We start from the raw sequence: 9,099 nt of genomic DNA, 5'->3' as shown, positions 1-9,099 counted from the left end.
CCTCTCCCATCTCCATCGACGACGCAAAGATCATCGCCAGGGGCTCTGCAATCACTTCCCTCACCTCCCACAGTAACCTGGGGTACATCCCATCCAGTCCCAGCGACTTGTCTATCCTGATAGAGTTTAAAAGTTCTAACACATCCTCTTCCTTAACATCCACATACTCAATCTTTTCAACTGCCGCAAACCTGTAGTACAACCTCCCAGATCACTTTCCACCGTGAATACCGAGGCAAAGTATTCATTAAGCACCTCTGCCATTTCCTACGGTTCCACACAGACTTTTCCCCCTTCACCTTTTATAGGTCCTATCCCTCCTTTTCTCATCCTTTTCACATATTTGTAGAAGGCCTTCGGATTCTCCTTAATCTTACCCGCCAAGGCCTTCTCATGACCCCTTCTGGCTCTCCTAACTTCCTTTTTAAACTCCTTTCTACAAGCCTTATACTCCTCTAGATCCTTAACATCTCCTAGCTCCCTGAACCTTTTATACACCTTTCTTTTCTTCCTGACTAGGTTCACCACAGCCTTGGTGCACCACGGTTCCCACGCCCTACCAAAACCTCCTTGTCTCATCGGAACGTAATTGTGCAGAGCTCCAGTCAAACATTCCTTGAATATCCGCCACCTTCCTTCTGTACTTTTCCCCAAGAATGCCTCCTTCCAGTTTATTCGTCCAATTATCTGCCTGATGTCTTCATATTTCCCCTTACTCCAGACAAACACCTTCCTAGCCTGCCTGATCCTATCTCTTTCAAATGCTATCGTGAAGGAGATAGAATTATGATCTCCATCCCCAAGATGCTCTCCAACCAAGAGATCCGACACCTGTCCTGGTTCATTAACCAGCACCAGGTCAAGTACAGCCTCTCCTCTCATAGGCTTATCCACGTACTGTGTCAGGAAACCCTCCTGAACACACCTAACAAACTCCTCCCCTTCCAAACCCCTTACCCTTGGGATATTCCAGTCGATGTTTAGGAAATTAAAGTCTCCCATCACGACAACTCTGTTATTACTACATCTCTCTAGGATGTTTTCCTATCTGCACCTCAACTTCCCTGTCACTATTGGGCGGCCTATAGAATACACCCAGCAAAGTTATCGACCCTTCACTGTTCCTAACTTCCACCCACAGAGACTCTGTTGGCAGTCCCTCCACGGCATCCTCCTTCTCTGCAGCCATGACACTGTCCCTGATCAACAGTGCCACTCCACCACCTCTTTTGCCCCCAACCCTGTCCTTCCTGAAGCATCTGAATCCTGGCACCTGAAGTACCCAGTCCTGTCCCTGAGATATCCAAGTCTCTGTAATGGCCACCACATCACATTCCCAAGCAGCAATCCACACCCTAAGCTCATCTACCTTATTTACTACACTCCTGGTGTTAAAATGGACACAGCTCAGCCCCTCGGTCTGGACATTTCTCTTCTCCACCACCCGTCTAACCTCCCTCTCATACTGCCTGCAGTCCTTCCCTACCCGGGAGCTAACCTCCTCGGTCTCAGTCTCCTCATCTCTGTTCCCTCCCCCCATCCTTTCTAGTTTAAAGTCCCCCCAGTAGCCCTAGCCAGTCTTCCCGCCAAGATATTGGTCCCCCTGGGATTCAAGTGCCACCCGTCTTTACTGTACAGGTCACACCTGCCCCTAAAGAGGTCCCAATGATCCAGGAACTGGAATCCCTGCCCCCTGCTCCAGTCCCTCTGCCATGCATTCACCCTCCAGCTCATTCCATTCCTGCTCTCATTCTCCCACGGTGCAGGCAGCAATCCTGAGATTACTACCTTCGCATTCCTCTTTCTCAGCTGCCTACCCAGTTCCCTATAATCCCTTTTCATGACTGCTTCCCTCTGCCTGCCTATGTCAGCAGTACCTATATGAACCACAACCTGCGGTTCCTCACCCTCCCCTTTCAGGATGTCTGGGATATGCCCAGAGACATCCCGGATCCCAGCTCCAGGGAGACAAACCACCATCTGCGACTCCCGTCTGCGTCCGCAAAAACGCCTGTCTGATCCCCTCACTATGGAGTCCCCTATTAGTACTGCCTTGCTGCTCTCTTTCTTAGTTTTTTGAAGTACTGGCTCAGCTCCAGAGAGCTGGCCGCCGCTTCCTCCTCCAGATGAGCTGTCCCCCCCAGTGGTTCTCAGGCAGGAGTACTTATTTTGAAGGGGGACATCCACCGGCGTGCTCTCCATCACCTGAGGTTTCCCCTTCCTAATAGTTACCCACGTGCCTTCTTCCCGTTGCCCTGGTGTGACAACTTGCCGATAGCTCCTGTCAATTATCTCCTCATTCTCTCTAATGAGACAAATGTCCTCGAGCTGCCTTTCCAGTTCCTTTACCAGGTCCCGTAGGGACTGCAGCTCCACACACCGAGCACAGTTATGGATGTCTGGGAGACCAGGAGCCTCCAAGACCTCTCACATATTGCATCGGCAACAACATACTGGCCTCACACTCATACTTGCCCTTTATAGAAACCCAGAGGGAAAAAAAAGTAATAAAAACTTATAACTTACCTTGCCTCACCCTTATCTCTTTGGCCCTGTGAGCCAAAGCCCTTACAGTTCACGCAAAAACAAACTTGCCTGCTCTCAGTCAGAGCCCTTCTCTCTCTCTCTCTCTTTTTTAGGTTAGAGGAGGAGGGAGGGGTGGGATACTCTACCTGTGTAGAGTATCGGGATTCCTCACCGCTCCAATTTATAGTAAGGTTAAAAAACAACTCTACGCAAGTGTCTTTGCAACACCTTCCGGTTTCCGGTACAAAACTTTAAAAAAAACTAGTAAAGTTAGTTTTAGAAATCGCTCTATTCATCCACAAGCTCTCTTCTCGCAAATTGCTGTCTCTCTTCAGTGCTCCCAAGGAACAATGAGCGTCACTCTCTTTTTTTTAGGTTAGAGGAGGGGGTAGGATGGGATACTCTACATATGTAGAGTATCGGGTTTCTTCACCTTTCCAATTTATGGGGGTCCAGAGGGGGAAAAAAAACTACTTCCCAGGCCTCCCTATGACCACTTCTTGATCCGGTTTAAAATTAAAAAAGCTAGAGACGTTAGTTTAAAAAAATACACAGTACCTTACTCACAAGCTCTCCTCTCACCAGTCTCTCCCTCTCTGATGTGCTCCCAAGGAACAATAATCCTCCTCCCCCTTTCCCAGCATCCCCTCTCTCCACCCCCTCAACTACCCACAAACTTTATCTCCTCCTCATTTAAGATGTTGGCCTATGTTGGGTGTGGCCCCTCTGCCATAGACAACTCTTCAGCACTTTTCCCCAAGCAATGATCCTCATGCAATTCTGGGCAAGTCACTGACGTGTTGAGACATCACAATCGAGGCTAATTCTGTCCTCCTCCTTTCTACATTTGCACTTTCAGTTGGGGACTGGGTGGGGCCTGAGGATCGAACAGGATGTTACATGGATTGATAAAAGCAGCATTGCATCTTCTTCCTCTAGCTTACAAATTACAGCGAGCTTATTTACACTAACTGCACTATTTCAAAATCCACACAAAGCTCTTTTGCATTTAACTAGAGCGGAGGTACTGGCTCTGTTCTCTTACACCCTGCTTGTTCTCCATGTGAGTCTGGGCTATGATTTCCAGCTACCAAACTAAATTATCCTTTCACCTTGGATGTACCTTCCTGCGATCACTAAATGATGAACAGAATTCATGAGACTACCCCCCACCCCATCACCTCCCAAAGCTATGCTAGAGCAGTACAGCTAATGTTTAGTTTTTAATTATAGATATCTATACTTCATTTTTTTAATAGCTTTGTCTAATTAGTTGCTCAGTCTGGTTTATTAAAATGGCCACACAGGAAACGTACAGCACAGTTCAGTGATCGCAATCACTAATAATTACTAACTCTGAAGTTAGGACAACAATCTTCCAGCCCCCGGTGTGTTCTTTAGTTGGTGTTGCAATGCAGGTTAGTGTGACAAGATTCATTGTGTGATACTGAAAATAATTAACTTGGTAGCTATCTAATGCTGGAGTGCGGGACTGCCATTAACTGCTGCATAGAATACTGAAAGAAAAATAAACCTTGTTTTTTATTAGCCATTATATTTATTTGACTGAGAAATCATTAACTGTTTGAAATGAAAACATTTGGTATTATGGACATAATATTTGAGGACCATGGCTCCAAAAGCCATATATTTTAAAATATAACTTCACTGCCATGTATCTGCATTTAGAGCTAATGTATTGATGATAATGAAGGCAAAATACTGGAATGTGAAAGAGAAATATGCTAGGAAGATCTCAGCATGTCTCCCCACAGATGCTGTCAGACCAGCTAAGTTTTTCCAGCATTTTCTGTTTTTGTATTGAAGGTAATATTTTGCTGAAGATCTGAAAACTCAATAACAGTGATCAGAAAACATTAATCTAGTTTAGCACTGCCACTTCGATGAGCATAATTTAAACCTGAGAGCTTAATATGCAATTTTTTGTTTCATTGTTCCTACATTTGTAAAGTGGATTGAATTTGTCTGTTGAGTGTTCACTAGTCCTGCCTAATGCACATCTCTTATTTTATATTGTAATGAAACCCATGGTTTCAAAGCTTGTACTTTTTTTTAGGACAGACCCTGACCATGAAGAAAAGAAACTGACCACTCGGGTTTCCAGGGAAAGAAAAACTGAAACTGCATTTAGAAACCAAAGCTTCTAGGGAAACCAAACCTAGGTAAAGTATAGTCACAAGTAGGCTTACATTAACACTGCAATGAAGTTACTGTGAAACTCCCCTAGTCGCCACACTCCGGCATCTATTTGGGTCAATGCACTCTTTCAGACTGTGGGAAGAAACTGGAGCACCCAAAGGAAACCCATGCAGACACAGGAAGAACGTGCAAACTCCACACACAGTGACCCAAGCCGGAAATTGAACATAGATCCCTGGCATTGTGAGGCAGCATTGCTAACCACTGTGCCACCATGCTGCCTGTATTGAACCTAGGTGAAGGCATACACAAGATTAGTCCAAGCTCAGTAGAAGTTGATGAGCCCAGTGGTGCAGTAGAAACAAGCTGAAGGAGATGGGCTGGGTTCAGAAGCTGAGAGTAAACAAATGCATAGTTGTTCTGCTCTGTGTGTGGCATTGATCCACCAATATGGTCTTCAAGTGACAGTATTGCAGTTCCGCAGACATCTGGTATTTTTGGTGAAGATTGTTCACCAAAATTGGTGAGATTGACCCACATGCTGAGTAGTTTGCTGAGTGAATTTGTCTTCATTGTATCTGCCATTTAATGTGTAATAAATTAGAATTGACTGCAATTTTCCTGTGAATTAATATTTAATGTGTTGATTCTGGGTTTTTATGTATAGGTGGTTGGCTAAGAAAGCAGGATCATGCTAGACATTTCATAGATTCACACTCAGGGTCTGTCCTTTACAAGCAGAACAAATCCATTCATTGGGCCTTTTTAATTGAACAAACATTTGGATGACTGACATTGCCGCCATGCCCTGATTCACTCGCAATGTCTTGACCAATCTGACCGGCTCCATTTATATTTAAACAAAAGCTTGCCAGTTAACTGTTCCCTGATGTACTTTCCATGACAACACCTCTACCAATCAGTACCCAGTGCTTATACAGTTTAAAGTTTATTTACTAGTATCATCAGTTAGCTTACATTAACACTGCAATGAAGTTACTGTGAACATCCCCTAGTCATCACACTCCAGCGCCTGTTCAGGGGTAATTTAGCTAAGCCAGTCAATCGGACTGTGGGAGGAAACATGCAGACACAGGGAGGATGTGCAGACTCCACACGGATAGTGACCCAAGTCAGGAATTGAACCCAGGTCCCTGGTCCTGTGAGGCAACTGTGCTAACCACTGTGCAGCCATAATTCTCCCTTTGAGAGTTAGTAGTCTTACAAATCTGCTGAGCACAAAACAAAAAGTTTTGACAGCACGTCTTTTTTTCAGCAATACTCAAAATAGCATTTATTGTTTTGCTTATCTAATTGTGTAATTAAAAATTCATTTGCTTTAAATTGCAAATATTTTTTGTAATATCCTCATAAGTCAATCTGCTGCCATTATCCAACCACAACCTTTCTTGAACAATTTCAGAGCTTAGAGCTGTCTATGGAGGCAGCAACTCTGCAAATCTGTGACCTATAGCACTGACAAAAACAAAGGCAACAGACAGAAGGAAACATCACTATCTGCACGCTAAACATATTGACTAGGAAATGTATCACTGTCAGCAGCCAGTCAAAATCCTAGGAACTTCCCAGCAGCACTGTGGGTGTAACTGCACCACCACCTTCTCCAGGGCAGTTATGAATGGGAAGTAAATGGTACACAAAACTGGGTGGAAGTTTCTCACGTGGTAAGCTTGCTGATATCAGTGATGAGGCTTGAGAGTTAGAAAGGCTTCATTGTGTTCTTACACGTAGCGAACACAAGACACACAGGACATCTTTTGATTTATTGTTGTTCTGTTCAAAGCCTGGTGTCCCTATCACAGAGATATGTAATACATGTGTCAAGTTTCACAATGTTTATCAGTTTGTTCAAGTTTCCACATCTCAAATTACTGATAACAGACTTGGTATTTGGATTTATAATTTATCCGGAGGTAATATATTTCAGCCTCTCCAACTTTAGACAAGCTTTAGAAGCGATATCACCCCTCCCAGTTCAAACATAGTTATCCACTTCTGTGAGATGTCAGTCATTTTACCTTTATATCAATTTTGTTTATAGTCAGTTGCAAGTCCCTCCTAACTCACAGCAAGGACCCCAACCTTAGTTTTGAGTTTGTGCAAAGGCCTGAATTCTGAATAATGTAATACAACTGCCAAATATTCTGGCTCATTTGGCTGTTCTCACATGACCTGCTAAGTGCTGATCAAACAGTGGCTTGTAAACTAATCTAGGAAATGCACGCTGTGACAGTTGTACTAATTGCCTGATCGCACGATTTAATCCATGGACAGTTGGAGAGACCAGGTGAAGCTCTGAAGTTAGTGTACAGGTTCCTTGCAAAGCACATAAAGTTTATTTATTAGTGACAATTTAGGGTTTTACTAACACTACAATGAAGTTGTGTGAAATTCCCCTAGTCACCACACTCTGGCACCTGTTTGGGTCAATGTACCTAACCAGCATATCTTTGGACTGTGGGAGGAAACCAGAACACCCGGAGGAAACACATGCAGACTCAGGGAGAACGTACAAACTCCACACAATGACCCAAGCTGGGAATCGAACCTGGGTCCCTAGTGCTGTGAGGCAGCAGTGCTAATCATTGTACCACCCACTGTCTGCATACCATATGGGTAAGGTGCTGTGCACTGACAGTTTTGCAATAACAGTGGCATGCCCAAATTTGGAACAAAGGTGGAGATACATTGCTCTGTGGGAGAAGAATAAAGTCCATCAAGTATGCCTCCCACCATTCTGTTGAGCCCTCATGTACATCACTGTATTAACAACTCAATAAAAACAGAATCATTTCTTCACACTATCACCTGTCCATCACACAATTGAAATATAAGCACAAGGCACATATTCAGTGGAAGACTAGCATTACACTCATGTGGTTTAAATAAGTCAGGCAAGATCTGTCCTATTATTATTTGGAGATGTTGTCGGGCAACAAATTTTATGAAATTGGGCACACAAAATGGAAGCAAACTAAAGCTACCCTTAGAGCCCTCCACTAAAAATCACAAAGTAACAGACACCGATCAGTAAACAAGAGCATGCTTTTAGAATGCAAATGAGGGCTAGCACATAACGGAAGCTGGACAGGATGGCACCTACAGGAACTAAATTAAAAAACACATCCCCACCCCATCAAAATCAGCACTTCTAAAACAGTCAAACAACCCATGGAGACACCTAAAATTAGCATAGTTAAAGAAACATTCCTTGCCCCTCAAACCTCTTTTGCAATCAATGACACACCTGTGGTTCAAACCCCAGAGATTCTAGACCATTAATAACCAGACAAAAACAATTAACACACACTTAAAACAATTGCTCCAACACTCGAAAACATCGAGACAGGATGGCTGTAAATCAAATACTGTAAATAAAGGATTAGCATTTGAATCACGTACTACACCGAAGTTCAGGTATAACTGTAGCCCGTTATGGGGGAGTCTTTAGAGCACTTTCGGGACAGTCTGATTGTGTGTCCTGACTGTGCTTCTCTGTCAATGTAAAGAAAATAAAGCTGTGCCATTATTGAACTTCACCCCGAGTGCGTAATGGTGATTTCGTCCACTCACGCTAACAGAAAGAACCCATGGAATATTGGTAGTGAAGTCAGCAAACTCTATTGCATTTATCTCCTTATGATTTATATAAGGAGGCCGCCATAGCTACCACTGCTGCCTCACAGCACCAGGGACCTAGGTTCAATTCCAACCTCAGGTCACTGTTTGTGTGCAGTTTGCACATTCTCCTTGTGTCTATGTGGGTTTCCTCCAGGTGCTCCAGTTTCCTCCCACAGTCCAAAGATGTGTGGGTTAGGTTGATTGGCTATGCTAAATTAACCTTAATGTCAGGGGGAATTAGCAGGGTAATTATGTGGGATTACAGGAATAGGGGCTGGATGGGATTGTGGTTGGTGCAGACGCAGTGGGCTGAACCACTTCATTCTGTACTGTAGGGATTCTACAATTCTAATTTGATTCAGATTTCAGCATGATTGTTCAAGTCAGCAAAATCTATGACTAAGAGTTCGTTACAATTGCAATTCATATTTTGTGATCCTCATCTATGCTACAGGATAGAACTTAAGTTATCAATACATAATAGCAGGCAGCACAGTGGCTAGCACTGCTGCCCCATAGCATCAGGGACCTGGGTTTGATTCCAGCCTTGCATAACTGTCTCTGTGGAGTTTGCACATCCTCCCTGTGTCTGCAATGGGTTTCCTCCCACAGTCTAAAGATGTGCAGGTTAAGTGCATTACATTTGCTAAATTACTCCTTGCAGTCAGGGGGATTCACAGGGTAAATATGTGGTTACAGTGATAGGGGCCTGGGTGCAATTGTTGGTGGTGTCAGCACGATGGGCTGAATGGCTGCATTGTAGGGACTCTA

General features: G+C 44.0%; 1 protein-coding gene across 2 annotated transcripts in view; it reads right to left on the bottom strand.

The window, feature by feature from the left end:
- afmid (arylformamidase) overlaps window positions 1–4,126 on the bottom strand; it is a 62,320-nt gene extending 58,194 nt beyond the window's left edge. The window contains exon 1 of one of the 2 annotated variants that reach the window (XM_080209496.1): window positions 3,090–4,126. The gene's annotated coding sequence lies outside the window, so the exon portion shown is untranslated. The remainder of the gene's footprint in view (window positions 1–3,089) is intronic. The other variant, XM_080209501.1, reaches the window with a different exon arrangement.
- Window positions 4,127–9,099: the final 4,973 nt, after the last annotated feature.

The sequence above is a fragment of the Carcharhinus amblyrhynchos genome, chromosome 21 (assembly GCF_965287045.1).
Source record: "Carcharhinus amblyrhynchos chromosome 21, sCarAmb.v2.hapA, whole genome shotgun sequence".
Classification (NCBI taxonomy): domain Eukaryota; kingdom Metazoa; phylum Chordata; class Chondrichthyes; order Carcharhiniformes; family Carcharhinidae; genus Carcharhinus; species Carcharhinus amblyrhynchos.
Note: the sequence above shows the minus strand (reverse complement) of the source record. Positions and strands in the feature narration are given on the sequence as shown.